Source organism: Pteropus vampyrus, unplaced genomic scaffold, assembly GCF_000151845.1.
Source record: "Pteropus vampyrus isolate Shadow unplaced genomic scaffold, Pvam_2.0 Scaffold7, whole genome shotgun sequence".
NCBI classification, from domain to species: domain Eukaryota; kingdom Metazoa; phylum Chordata; class Mammalia; order Chiroptera; family Pteropodidae; genus Pteropus; species Pteropus vampyrus.
In genome coordinates this window covers 6092288-6108336 of record NW_011888788.1, presented here as the reverse complement: position 1 = coordinate 6108336, position 16049 = coordinate 6092288, and positions in this window count along the sequence as shown.

Sequence of the window (16049 nt, the reverse complement as noted above, 5' to 3'; positions counted from 1 at the left end):
GTGGTGCAGATTTAGAATCGGACATTTAGAATCAAATTCCGTAAATGTTAACTTATAAGGCCAAGTCCCTCAATCTCTTTTTAAATCAAAATGGGAGACTACTTACTTATCTCACCCCACTTCCTGTCTACCCAAAGCAGTCCTCTCCTAGGGCACAAGAGCTTGTTTTGGCTTCAATAGTCATATCTATTTTTTGACATTTTAAACACAAAAACCAATATTTTAAATCACTTAGTAAACCTGATTCTCTGTGGAGTTTGATTTTGCCATTTCCAGTAATTTCATTCCCAGTCCATCAGTTTTAGAAGCACTAGTGACGTATGCTTCTGGCTCTGTGTCTTGCCAAAGCAGCCACTGAATAAAAATACCTGGAGGGCTTGTCAAGACATAGATGGCAGGGCCCCCTCCAGAGATGCTGATTCTGTAGGTTTGGAAAGCGGTTGAGTAATTGAGTATTTAACAAGTCATCCAAGTAGTTCTGATGCTTCTGGTCAGAGAGGACCACACTTTGAGAACCATATTGCCAAATGAATGGTCTGCGCAAAGTATAGAAATCTCAACGGCAGCAGTGTCCAATAGAAATATGTAAACTACAATTGTAATTTCAAATATTCTGGTAGCCACATTTTATTTTTTATATTGACTGATTGAAAATACGTTATATATACATATGTAAATCATTGTGTAAATTTAAGGTGTACAGCATATCGATTTGATACATTTCTATGTTGTAATATGGTTGCCACTGAAGTGATAGTACCTCTATCGTATCACATAGTTGGCATTTCTTTTTTTGTGATGAGAATAATTCAGTTCTAGTCTATTAGCAAGTTTGATGATTACTAGAAAATATTGTTGTCTCTATATATATTGTTCATTAGATCTCAGTACTTATTTACTAGTTGCAAGTTTGTATCCTTAAACAATATCTCTCTTATTCCTCCATCCCCTAAGTGCCATTTTATTTTGTTTTTGCAAGTTTGGTAGCCACATTTTTTAATAAATAAAAAAGAAATGGGTAAAATTTATTTTAATAATATCTTATTTAACCTAATATATCCAAAATATTACAATTTCAACATTTAATCAATAACAAATAGTGATGAGCTATTTTACATTTTGTATTAAATGTAAATGTATTTTGTATTTTTGTTTTAATATTTGAAATCTGATACTTCTAATCTGGAATAGCCACATTTCAAGTGCTCAAGAGCTACAAAGGCCTGCTGGCTTCTGTGGTAGACACAGCAGGTCCAGAGAATTCCTTCAACGAGAAAGAAGTAGATGTGGATTTTATTATTCCCTTGGAAGCTGTCCGGAGATACACACAAACAGAATGTACACATAGCTTTGTCTTGATATGGTGTTTGTGAGTGCATGGGAGATAGGGGCTATGAAGAGAGCGAAGCAGGGACAAAAGGTGTAGGGATGTGTCAGTCATTTGGGACCCTTCCGTTACTGGGTGAAGAGAAGTCTGGTTCGTGTTTTGAAAGAATGTTTAGTGGACATCTCTTGCTTTTCTTCCCCCATTCCCCGCATCCATGTCTACTTTCTTTAATTTCCCTGTTTCCTTGAGGAAAACTTATGTCCAACTCTCTCCGTCCATGTCGAATCTGCCATTGATTCCCGATTTAGGGATCAATATCTGACCTTATGAGGGAAGACGAGATGTTTCCCAGAGCTTGGAGGAAGGTATTCTTTTTCTTCACTAGACTGGGCTGAGAGGATTTAAAGTCTGGAGCTGCTAGAAAGTGACACCTTGAACTTCTGTCATGAACAGACTTTCTAGAAACCTGGAGAAGTTCAGAACTGGGGGTGGGGGGGTAATAAAAGATGGGGGAGATCAATTTTATGGGTTTGTAGGCATCACAAGCTGGACCAGGTTGGCAATTTACAACTGTTGGACAGCTTGTCTAACATTCAAATCCTTTGATGCATTATTATTTTTAAGATAACATTAGCAGCAGGACATGTAACTTTTATGGTAGCAGCCTACTTTAGGGATCTTCTTTCTTAGGAATGTCTGGTATAGGAGCTGCCATTTAACATCCCTTGGCATTGGAGACTTGATAAAAGATCAGGATCTGAAAATTATCTGGTAGATGTACTTCTCACAGCCAGATAGTTAACCCAAGTGCTGCTAAAAAGCTGTTCATTATTTCCTTCCAAGAAAATTAAATTTGAAATAGACCTTGATGGGAGTATGAATAAACACAGCTTTGTTCCTTCTTACGTGGCTATGATAATACATTTCACACACCTCTGACTATACCTTTATAGCATTATATTGTGGCCATATTTCTGTTTTCTCTGCTAGTTGAGAACTCCTTAAGGGCAAGGATCACATTTACCATATTTTGGTATTAAATTTACAGATCTCTCCAACACCTACTATAAGTTCTGCAATATCACAGATGCAAAGTAAGATTTCCTGAATTTACACCTGTCAAGGCTTTGTTATTTCCAAGAGTCACTATTGCCCACATGGGCATGAAGTAAAAATATTTGGTTCTGCAAGTATTCATACATTACCAATGGTTGAGGTCTATCATATGAACGTACATTTATGGGTACTTATCAGACACTGTTCTAGGCTCTGTTCTCAATAGATCAACAAGACACTAGGCATTTTCCTGTTCTTAGATCTTTGCCTCTGCAGTTCCTTCTACCGGAAATGCTCTTCCCAGCCCCTCCATGTCCCCATGACTCTATCACTCGCCATCTTCAGGTCTGTCTTCAAATGTCACCTCAGTTTAGTCTTCCCTGGATATTCTATTTCCAATGATACACTCTCTGCCCCCACAGCCATACCCCCCATTCTTCTTCATGGGTTGAGTTTCTCCCTTATATAAGCTTTTAAATCTTTCTGTATTTCATCAAATCTGAGGTGCTATGTTATTGTAAGACACACCATTATGTTATATACTACTAAGGAAAAAATGCTGCCAGTTAAGCCACGATATGTCATTAATTAACATTCATTCTGACTTCAGAGTGTTAAAAGTGAAAAAAAAAAAACCTATGTGGCTTAGAATCAACAAAATATAGAACTACGATATCCATTCATTTATATAATTTATTGTCTGGCTTCTTTTAGTAGAACAAAGATTTCAATCTTTTTTTTTTTTAAACTTCTAATTCCCTAGTGTCTTGAACACTCCCTGAAACAAATAAAATTGGGGGAAAATAAAATCCATGTCTTCAGGAATGAGATCAAAGATGAATCAAACAGTTATGAAGCAATATAATAAATGCTTCAATAGAAGATGGCAGAAAATTTTCTTTGGTGGCTAAGAGAGGTGTGCCTCCCTTAGCCTGGCAGTATGTGTTTGTGGAGGGGGGTGAGGTGAGTTGAAGAGGAAGACCTCCCAGGGGAGGTGATAGCTGAACTGGTCCAGAAGGGTATGAGAAGCAGATGGTGCAGGGAAGGATTTACCAAGCAGAAAGAACAGCATCGAGGCCACGTGATATAAAAGAGAATGAAAAGTTTGAACTGGAGGTTGGTCCATGTGACCAAAATCTGTGTTGTGTCTAAAGCTGTGATTCTCAAACCTGAACATGCGTCAGAATCACCTGGAGGGTTTGTTAAAGCAGAGATTGTTAGAGCCTGCCTCAGAGATTCTGGTTCAGTATGTCTGAGGTACAGCAAGAGAATTTGCATTTCTACCAGGTTCCTAGGTGATGTTGCTACAGGTCCAGGGGCCACACTGTAAGAATTGTTGATCTATTACATCACAAGAAAATAAAAATTTTGTAACAATGTGTGGTGATGGATGTTGACTAGACATATTTTGGTGATCATTTCACAATATATACAACTATTGAATCATTATGTTGTACACCTGAAGCTAACATAATAGGTATATCTAATATAACTATATCTAAATAAATGTTTAAAAAAAGAATAGTTTCTTAGGTGGTAAATTTAGAATAGTAAAGGAAAACATTTATTCTCATAATAACATTCAGTTAATATTTCTGGCTAGTAGAACCTACATTCTTATGCCAATTTGCTGGCCAGAGCTCTAGGATGGCTTTTTAATAAGAATTAGATTTTTTTGAAGTACTAGAAGATAGTAAAAACAAAAACCAAACACTGAAACAAAACAAAACAAAAACCCCAAACCACTGGTCCAGTGGGACAAGCCTTGACGGTTGGAGAGGGGACCATTCATATTAGTGCGTGTACGGTTATATGCTCAGCCTCGGAGGGACGACATAAGCTGACATGAGGCACGGAGAAGACTTGAGGGTGGGGGAAGGACAGTCGGGGGCTTTTAATTTCCTGAATACAGCTTTCCGAGACGTGAATAAAATAGAGAAATTTTTATATAGCTTTATAAGTCCAGGAGAAAATAAACACCTTGTGTGTGTGTGTGTGTGTGTGTGTGTGTGTGTGTGTGTGTGTGTGTGTGTGTGTGTGTGTGAGTGTGCCTGAGGTTGCCCTCTTGTTCTTTAGAGGAGCCTGGCATAGGCGAAATGAAGAATATTTGTTCTTTTTCAGTCTTGTCTTGGGAAGAGGCCAAGAAGGGGTTAAACGTGATTTTGACAAAGGCCAGGGAGATGCAAAAAGTGAATGTTGAATCAAAAATTGATCATTGGGGAATCAAAAATTTATGTCAAATAACAGTTATTGAACTATTTAAAAGGCTAATTTAAAATCACAGTGTGGCATAGAGGGAAGGAGCCGCAGGGAATTTCTGCAGCCCAAGTATTGTTCTAATGAGGAAAGTGAGGCCTGGAGGGATTAAGTGCTGGGAGACATCGTCCCTGCTTCCAGCTTTCACATCATCAGTAAAAGTGAAAAAGGGCCCTAGAACATGTAGTGCTCTCGGCAAGAGTTTCCCACCCTTACTTCCTCAACACTCACAGCCTCACGACCACCGTCTCCCTGGAAACTGTGGACATTTCTCATGTGCCCTTTTTCCCTATGTCAGGCACTCCAGGGCCCTCAGGCCCTGAAAACCCCATCACTGACATCTTCTCCCATCCGCTCCATCTTCTGAAATTCATAGTCATTCAGCAAAATTTCCTAAATCTTCAACTTCTCTGAAAATTTCCCTCACCTGCTTTCTCTAACTCAGATCTGGAGCTCATACGAGGACAGTTTTCTGTGCAGGCCTCTCAAGAGGGAGCCGTTATCTCCCAGACAACTCAGGTTGGGTCTGAAGGTGGATGTGTGTCCTCTTTGCACCTTATTGTTTTCCCAGGCTCTTCAGTTCATTTTCTTACCTAACCCCCACTATGCCCCAGCTTTGAATTTGATGTCATCCGATTGAAACTCCTCTACTCTTTCTTGTACTACATGCACTGTTACCCCCATTCTCATTCTCTGAATATATTAGATACTGACTCACTGTCACTCTCTATCATTTCTACTTATTGTTGGTGGTTTCAGTATCCATTGAGATGACTTTCTAACACCATTGCCTCTAGTTTCTCAAGCTCTTCTCCACTGATGGTCTTTGTCTTACATCCTATGTCCGCCACTTAGCTTATGGTTCGATTTCTTTCTAGTCACTGCTCCGTTTCTCTGCTTCCTTTCATAGCATAGTTTTCTGAAATAATTGTCTACACTTACTATCTCCACAGTATCTCCTCCCATTCTTTTGAACCCACTTCAGTTGGGCTCTTATTCCTACAGTCTACCCAAGCTGGTCTTATTGGGGCGCGATGGTCTTTCAATGTGTCAGTTTGGCTATTCAGTCAACAGTAATCTAACTGTGGCTGAGAAGATATTTTGTAGATGTGATTAAAAACCTGAATCAGTTGATTTTAAGCAAGAGAGATATTTTAGATAATCTTATGGGCTTCACTTATGCAGCTGAAAGCTTTAAGGCTTCTCCGAAGAAAAACATCTGCCTGTGGACACAAGCTGCAGCCCATGTGAGAATCACAACGTGTCCTTCCTGATGGCCTGCCCTTTAAAATTCACTTATCTAACCAACCCCCACAATTACATAAACCAATTCCTTGCAATAAATCTAATATATATTTCCTTCTGCTTAATATATATATCTTCCTTCTGTTCTGTTTGAACCCTAGCTGATACATGAGGTTATTCATGATTTCCAATTTGCCAAATCCAACGGCAAATCCTCAGATCTTACATAACCCATCAGCAGAATTTAACCCCATGATCGCTTCCTCATCCTGGAAATACTTTTAGAACACCACACTCTCCTGGTGACTCATGAATCACCGCTTCTTCACAGTTCCCTTTGGTGTTTCCTCCTCGTGTGTCTTAACTCTTAAGATCAGAATGCCCAGTCCTCAAACCTTTTCTCTTCTTTTTCTACACTTAGGTGGCTATATCATTCAGCCCTATCTCTTTAAGTAAAATGTATCTGTTGATGGTTCCAAAGGTTTACCTCAAGTAAATCAACTGCCTACTCGACATCATTACTAGAATGTATAAAGACATTTCCAAATTAACGTGTCCACGATAGTTAATTATATGTGTCAACTTGGCTTGGCTAGAGTGCCCAGATGTTTGGTCAAACAGCAGATTAGGTATTGTAAAGGTATTTTTCAGATGTGATCAACATTTAAATCAGAAAATTTCGAATAAATCAGACTATACTTCATAATGTGGGTGGGTTTTATTCAATCACTTGAAGGCCATAAGAGAAAAGAGAAAAGACCGAGTTTTCTTCTCTGAGGAAGAAGAGGTTCGGCCTCTAGACTGTCTGTAGACCTAAGCTGCAAAATCAGCTCTTCCTTGGATCTCCAGCCTGCTGACTTGCCTTGTAAATTTCAGATTTTGCCAGCATCCATAATCGTGTCAATTCCTTAAAATAAATCCCCCTCTCCACTCTACACACACACACACACACACACACACACACACACACACACACATTCTATTTCTCTGAAGACCCCTAGCTGATACAATGTCCAAAACCAAACTTCTAATTTTTCCTATGCCTCTGCGTCTGAAAACTCTGCTTCTTCTCAACTTCCCCATTACAATTAGCAGCAGCTCCAGTTGTTCAGACCAAAAGCTTCTAAATCACCACTGACTTCTCCCATTCCCTTGTACCCTATATCCAATTCATCAACAACTCCTGCCAGCTCTCTCTTTAAACTACATCCATGATATGATCACTTCTTCCCATCTTCATTGCTCTTTCCCTGGTCTATGCCACAATTACCTATCGTCTATCTAGATGAAAACCTCCTAGTTAGTTCCCTGTTTCTGCCTTGACCCCCCTCAGGCCTTTTCTTTATAGGGGATCAAGAGTATTTCACAGGATAGGCGAGACCATATCACTCCCTTTTTAAAACTCTGTAGTGGACTCCCATTTTATTCAAATGAAAAAAGCAGCCCTATAAAGCTCTATGTAATGTGTCCACTATTACTTCTCTCACAATCCCTCAACCCCCTTTACTCTCTTCACATTCTGGATATTCTCCTGCCTCGGGCACTTTGCTCTTGCTGCTCCCTCTGCTGCAAACGCTCATCAGGAAGAATTAAGTTTGGCAGTGAGAGATGGAAAACCCAAAATAACTGGCTGAAACAAGACAGCAGTGTGTTTCTCTCAAAAGAAAGTCCAGGGATCATGGCTCCAGGACTGGTAGGCTGTTCCATGGTCTCAGAGACTCAGGCTTCTCCAACCTGCAAAGAATCTCATTCTCAATGACCCCTCATGGTCCAACCAGTAGGAAAGAGCAAAAGCTACAGAAAAAAAAATGGGTCAAAGAAGAGACAACTATTGTCTTTTAAGGAAAGTCTGCTAATGCTTCCACTGGAAGCGTTATTCTCCTGATATTCCATTGCCCAGAACATAGTCACATGGTCACACTTTGCTTCAAGGAATTCTGGGAAATGTAGTATTTATTCTGAGAAGCCATGAGCCTTGCCAAAATCTGGAAGTTCTATTCCTGGAGAATTATATTTAATTCCTGGAGAATTAAATGCCAGAAGTCTGTATTTCAGCAACTGTTAGAAAGACAAGGATGCCCAGTATGGCTTGTACAGAGTAGTATGAGATTAGAAAGAGTAGGTAAGTGTGGAAGATTATTTCTAAAGATGGTTGCCCCAAATTCCTTCCTTTCTTGTACATTTATGTCACTCCTCTAATCAATATATCTTCCATTTCCTTGAGTCTGGGCTGCTCATGTCACTTACTTTGACTAACAGTGGCTTTGACCAATAGTGTTGGAAGTGATGTGTGGTTTGGCTTAAGCTTTACGAATATTGGCAGCTTCTTTGCTTTGCTTTACTCTTGAGATTCAGCTGTCAGGAAAAGAAGCTTGAACTTGAGCACTAACTACCGAGAGACCATGTGGAAAGGGAGAAGCCAGGCAGACATCCCGGGTGAGGCAACAGACATGTGAGTAAAGCCATATGGAACATTTCAGCCCCAGATGGGTTCCCTACCAAACACAGCCATACAAGTGACCTCAGCAAATACCAAATGGAGCAGCAGAACTGACCAGCTGTGCTTCTGCTGAACATCATGAGAAATAATAAATTGCTGTTGCTACAAGTGGTAAGTTTTGGGATGCTTTGTTATGCAACAATAGATAACTGAAATAGCAGGGGTCAGATCATGTGAAGCTTTAGGTTCAGGAAGGGAGTTTGGCTTTTATTTTTAGTGCAGAGGGAAGCATTAGAGGGTTTTAAGCAGATGAGTTACATGATGCAATTTATACTTCAAGAGAGTCACTCTACTACTGTGTGGAGAGAGGGCTGCAGTGGCTCAAGAGTGAATGGAAATGAAACCAGGAGGTTTTACAGTTGTCAAACTGTGAGATGGCAGTGGCTACAACCAGGGTGATTATCCCAGTAGTGTTTAGAAATGGTTCCATTCCAGAAATATTTGGGAGGAAGAGCCTTTAGTACTTATTTGTAGATTAGACCAAGGGGATGAGAGAAAGAGTAATGAAAGATTATTCTTACCAAAAGAAATCTGGTTCAGGAAGGCAAATAGAAATACATTCAGAAGACCAAACTAAAGTAACCATAAGAGGCATTGATGACTACTGTGTAGAAGGACAAGCCATGGAGGACTTGCTCCTAACCTATTGCTATTTAGAGAGTAGCTTGCATCCATGGTCTCCTTTTAATCTTGACATAGTTGTTCCTGTTACCCTAGTAGTCTGGCATGTTATAATTCAAAATAAGACTGTTATTTATAATAAAAATGACTTTAAAAAGAGAAAGATTATTTTTAGAATTTTAACCTGAAGCTGGGAAGATGGTAATATTAATAACTGAAATGTGAAGGAACGGTGAAAAAAACCCCAGGAATTCTGTTTTGAATAACTTAAGTTTGAAATGCCTAGTATATGTCCAATGGCAGCTTTAAGCAGAGATCAGTAAGGAGGAATTGCTGGACATACAAATGTATGATTCTGATTACTAAAGATCCTTCTTGCTACTTCAAGGCTGCGTTGCTTTGCCTTGCCCCTTAGTACAGGGTCCACTTTCTCATACAAATGCAAATATTAGTGAATTGAAATATTAGAATTTCACATTGAGAAGTAAATTTAGAAAAGTCCCTTGTCCTTGAGACAGAGCCTCGTGGCTTTCTTGGCACCTGGTGTGTACATGCAGTGGACCTGGGATGATTAATGGGCAAGATTGTTCATGACCCACTTAAGGGCTGTTTTTCCCACTATAAACCCTTTGAAATCTGGAAGGCTGGCTGGATTCCATTTCAACTGGAAACATTACCATCATCGCATTTTTTTAAGTTATAAAATCAAACAACAACAACAGAACACCATCCGGTCATATCTCTACAGGTTTTGTTGTTACTAAAATATACTGCATATTATAGCATCCGTGTATGCCATGTTTTCTGTCCTATCTAGTAAAATATTTGAAATGGGAAATAAAGATTTAGAGCTGTTTCGCTCTCACTGGTTTTGGTGATCAATCGATCATTTAAGAGTAACTTACTGTGAATTATTCATGACTTGTTGTCGTCGTTTACGTTTCTCACCAATAGTCTCCATATCAGAGAATAGGCAGTGAAAGAGAAAAGAGGGAGCAAATACGTTTTAATATTATTTCCTGACTGGCTAATCTATTAAGCGAATGTCGAGACTCATCTTTTCGCCAGACATTGAGGAGTTTGCTAATAGGCAAGACAATACACCTACGCAGGCATCTGGCATACTCTGGCTGCTGGAAGTACCACTTATTTGTTTGTTTATTTATATTAAAGTAAGTGTAATTTGAATTTCCTCTCCCAATCCCACTAATTCTCCAAGGTTGAGGGAAAGGAAGCTCATGGTGCCCCACTCATCTCTTGTTCCCCCTACAGCTTTGGGTCACGGTCTAGTTCATGCTTACTGCCCCAAGCACTTGTGGCTTCTTTTTATCCCTCACCCAATGAGAGGAGGAAGTTGGATAATAAATATCTCTTGACTTCATCCCTGATGGGACAATTCTGAGGTGAGTGCCATTTGGTCCCTCAGAGTCCCCAGCGACATTGAGCCCCAGTTACCCACAGCAGTAACATCTCCCATAAATATAGTTTTATTGCTCTACCCCCCAAATCCTCACTAGGTTTCCTGGGACCACCTCTCAAATAAAATACTTGTCTGAAAGTCTGCTCTTTGGAGAACACACACGGAGATATTCAACATCACTTAATTGTCTTCTTTCTTTTCTATTCATAGCTCACGGGCTATATAAAAACAGAGCAGATCGGATTTGGCTAGTGGGACATAGTTTGCTGATCCCTAGGCTAGACTTTTAAATGCAAACTCCTGTTTAGAGTTTATTGTGTTGTTGAATTCCTTTTTGATTGGTATTATATAATTAAAAATCTAATGTTAGGAATGTGTTGGATTTATCAAGTTCTGATGTATTATCTGATGTATTATCAACAAATAAATTCCTCTGAGTCAGGGATAAGATCCCTTTGCATTTTCCCCATAGCACCTGTGTGGTAATATACATAAATTAATTTTTGACGGCATCAAAAGCAAAAAGCTTGTTAATTGATCTTTACTGTGCTATGTGCTGTGCTGTGAAACTCACTAATTTCCTTATTTGAAGAAGGAATGACAAAACCCACAGTAATAGGTTGCCATGACAATTAAATGGCATTGTACCTGTGACAGTGCTTTGTTAATTGTAATTGTAAAATGTCAGGTGGTATTGTGATCATAGTTTTTAGGTATGAGATAGGGTGGTGGATCTGGAGAGAAGAGAAATTTGGAAACTGGAGAATTAATGGGTTCTATTCTTTAATCTCCTACTGTGTGGCTTTGTGACCTTGGTCTCAACAATTTCTCCATATGTATAATGGTGATAATGTTCTCAACTTGCCTGTGACATGGGGATTAAATAAGAGAGATAGTTAAATGCTATAAACATGTAAAATTTAACATTCAGGGTCTGTGCTTGGAGAGTATATGTGTGTGTATATGTGAACTTAGGCAGAAATCTCAAATGGCCTCTAATATTCCCACTCCCTTGCATACGAACCATGTATGAGCTCTTCCTCTTGAATGTGGGCAAGATGATAAATCTTACTCTCTTGATTAAGTTGAATTACAAAGTTGAAAGAATGTTGCAGATATAATTAAGGTAAGAAACCAGTTGACTTTGAGTTCATCAAAATGGAGGTTATTCTGAGTAGGCCCAACCTAATCCAGTGAGCCTTGAAAGAGACTGGGCCCTTTCTGAAAGAAGTGGGACAAATCAGAGATTCTGCTTCTGGCCTTGAAAGTAAGCTGCATGCTGTGAAGAGGACCTACAGATAAGGCCATGTGGCAAGGAACTAGAGGCAGCTTCGAGGAGCTAAGAACTAATGCTGACTAACAGACAGCAAGGAAGTGGGGGACCTCAGTCCCGCAACTGCAAGGAACTGAATTCTGCAAACCACCAACACTTAGATTTGTAAGAGATCTTGAGCCTTACATGAAAATGTAGCCCCGTTGAGACTTGACTTCAATCTGGTGAGACGCTGAGCAGAGAATCCAGCTGCTCTGCCCAGACTTCCTATCTACGGAACTGTGAGATAATAAATGGGTTTGCAATAAGTTTATGGCAATTGTCTTGCAGCAATGGGAGACTAAAATAGCGTGAATTTACCATCTAAATGGGGTGATGAAAGAAAGCATAGAAAAGTCAGAGTAAAAGATAAGAGAGTTTAGAACTAATTGTTAACTGGTTTGGTGTTGGTCATAAATATATATCTGATAAGGAACCAATATTTTAAATGTATAAAGAATTCCTACAATTCAACAAAAAGACAAATAACCCAATTTAAAAATGGGCAAAGTCTCTGAATAGTCATTTCTTCAAAAAAGATATACAAGTTGTCAATCAGCACATGAAAGATGCTTAATATCATTAATATTAGGGAAATGCAAATCAAAACCACAATCAGGTACCACAATGTACATACAAAAATTGCTATGATAAAAAAGGCAGATAATAACAAGTGTTGATAAAGATGTAGAGAAATCAGAACCCTCATATTCTGCTAGTGGGAATCTGAAATAATGCATCCACTTTGGGAAACGGTCTGGAAGTTCCTCAGAGGTTAAACGTAGAGTTACCATATGAACAGTAATTCCACTACTAGATATATACTCAAAGGAAATGAAAACATGTTCATACAAAAAACTTGTATATGAATGTTCACAGCAACATCATTTATAATAGCCCCAACTTGGAAACAACCCAAATGTCCTTCAACTGATAAATGGATAAATAAAATGTGCTATCTTCCTTTAAAGCTTGGTATATTGAAAACAGTTGAATTTTGCCTCTCTGAAGATATCTAATGAAAATTATTAAACATTTTATTGAAATGAACTCTGTTAATCACTCATGAATAATACATTGACGGTACTTTTTTTTTCAAAAATTTAAAATCATGTCTTCATACACAGTGCAAAACAATGAAGAGACAGGATTTAAATATTCCTATGATTTAAATATTCCTAAGGGATTCTATAGATTATGTATTACTGTGAAGTATAATTCTCAGTCAAAATGTAATAAACACAGACATAGACCATCTTTTAAAATGCCATTCATCAAACACTTAAGATATTCCCAGGACTTTATGTTCTTTGCATTCAAAATGTCATTTAATTCTCACTGAAGCCCTCAGAGGAAGGTGGCAGTATGCCCATTCTATAGATGGGAGGCTCAAAGTCAGTAAGGTTAAGTAGCATGCTTAAAGTCCGCAGCTAGTAAATAGGAGTTGGGATTTAAACCCTGGTCAATGTGATGTCATACTGATCTCTATAAGTAGAAAATTATGTCTGTCTTAGCTGAATGCAGTTTTAACCCATTTCCTCTTTGCATTACACTGTTAACTTTGCTGCAAAATTCTTTAGGACTATTTATGTCCAATTTATCTTTCAGTTTCTTTTCAGTCTTATTGAGAGAGGAGAAGAGGAATCTGAAAAAATACAAAGGAAAGGGCCTGCAGAAATGACCAACTCAGCCGGTTAAAACTGCTCTCTCCCTCATTCTGTCCAGTGCTCTCCAGCTAACATGTTTTCCCATAGCTACCTCCCCCACCTCAAGGACTCTCCAACTCACATCTGTTGATTCATAGCTTGCTATCCAACTAATGTTCTTATCTCTGTAGCTGTGTAGGAATAATAAGACTGTGTAAAACTGCTTGTTATGTTACCATTAGAGCTCAGTCTTTGGATAGGAATCTGCTGAGAAGGTGCCAGCATCAATAAGTGCTACTTTCTGCTTATAGCCTCAGTGTCCCGTCTTTCTGAGAATCCTATAACAGTATCGATAATGCCAAGGTCGCAAGTTCTAAAAGGCAAAATGACCTGTAAATAGGTAAGACCAGTGGTCTGGAAATTCCTCCCCACCTTGCAGCCCCCTGAGTCATGAAGCACACGTAAAACTTCAAAGGAATCACGCGCCCCTTGCATGGACACTGCAAGGATATATAAGCTGTAAGAAATCTAACCACATCATGCTTTGGGTCTGGTGAATGCCCCACACTCTCCGCCAGCAAATAAATTCTTCTTCCTCTAACAATGTTGTCTGAGTATCCAAATTCCTTCGTTGGGTATCGCTTCCTGCAACATCATAGCTGCCTCTGTTTCTAAGTGGACCTTTTTATCCTTTTCCCTGGGTATGTCATTTTCTATCCCCAGTCAGAGTCTTTGTCTTAGTTGTCCTTGTATTTATTTAAATCAGTTTCCGTTGCTAACTTGAAGAGTTGGCATGAAAAAGCTGGAAAGGACAAATGAGAACATGTTCTGTTCTGCATCAACCTCTGCAACCCCTCACTCGGCAGTCTTTTCTGTCCTTTCTTTCTATGGGAGGTGTGGAGTAGCCTCTCCATAGAGAAAAACCTGCTGACTTAATTTTGTACTCAAAACTCTTCCAGATGATTAAGTCTCTTAGCTGGTTCCCACTTAGCAACAGGCTTTGTTATTTTGCTATAATTTCTCTTGATCTTCTGCATGGAATATATATTTTTGCATACTAAGTTATATTATAACTTTTTCTCAATTTGCTTTATACCATAAGGATACATCTACTTTCCTGTATATTTTTAAAAACACGATTTTGAGATACAATTAATTTTGAGATACACACATATGAAAAGCACACAGATCTTAAGTGTTCAATGTTTACCTATGTAAGCATCTATGTAACGACCACCCAGCTCATTATAGACCAGCAGTTCTCAAAATCTTTCATTTCAGGGTCCCTTTACACTCTTAAATTTTTAAGACACTCAAAGTTTTTGCTAATGTGAATTATACTTGTCTATATTACTATGTTAGAAATTGAGAGAAATTTAAAAATATTTATCAATTCAATAAATATAATAATAAACCCATTGATGTTAACTTTTAATGTATTATTAAAATAGCATATTTTATTAAAAAACATTTTCTAAAAATTATTTTGCATTCTTTCAAATCTCTTTAATGTCTGGCTTCATAGAAACCATCTGATCTTTTTCTTCATTCAGTCTGCTGTGATATGTCATTTTAATTGTCGTATATGAAGAAACTCTGACTTCCCAAAGAGATGGACTTGAGGCAAGAGACCTTTGAAGACCCTCTGAAAGTCTCTTGAGGCTATGTTGGTCCACAAAAGGGTCTTTGATGCACACTTCGAGAATCAATTCTACAGACCATTCTCATTATACCAGAAGGTTCCCACAGAGGGAATTATCATTCTGTTACGTTTCTTCAAGATTAGCATTGCTTTTTCTTAATCTTCATGTACATGGAATGATAAGGTAAACACTTTTGTGCATTCCATTGTGCAGATATACCGTATTTTATTGATCCATTGTATTGGTGTACATTTGAATTTTCAAGATTTTTACTATTATGAATGGAGAACATATTTTTTGGTGAACACCTCCACTCATTTTTCTTGGAGTGGAACTGTTGATAAGTGAGCAGGCAGATGTTTAGCTTAACAGAACTTTTTACTTGTTGAATTTCATTTCAGCATATATTACTACCATAAATTTAAAATTTCCCCTATTAATATCTAATACATGCCTCAATATTTTCTCTTTATAAAATGTTGCTTTAAAAATCAATGTAACTTCTCAATACTATGTTTCTATTACTAGACTACTAAATAAAAATAATAACTAATTTCCTTTATTTTATGTGATTAGACAAAAGCGATGTGGTAAAGTAATTTCTCATTTATCTGTCTTCCATTTTTCTGGCAACGTTAGTCTAGGACCCATAACTCAATCAAAAATATCCCCAAAGAACTAGTGAATATTAGTAGCCAAGGCTGTCACATGATGTAATTTCACTGAATGAGGATCTCAAAGGAAAAAGAAGGTTTAAAAACAAACTTACAAAAAGGAAAAAAAAGGAGGGAGAAATAACAGAAGAAAGAGGTGTATGTATGTCAAATGATGAAGTTGACAACATTAGTAGTCCAAGTTAGATGAAGTAAACAACAGACCATCAGAATGTTGCAAAAGAAAAGAGACCTAGACACAGTGAGAAGCAAGAGCCCCAATACGGTGGTTTAGTAGCCTGGGATCATGTGATGAAAGAGGAAACTATGACCCACTCTCATCAGTGATTCCAGTAGGTTTTTTTTTTTT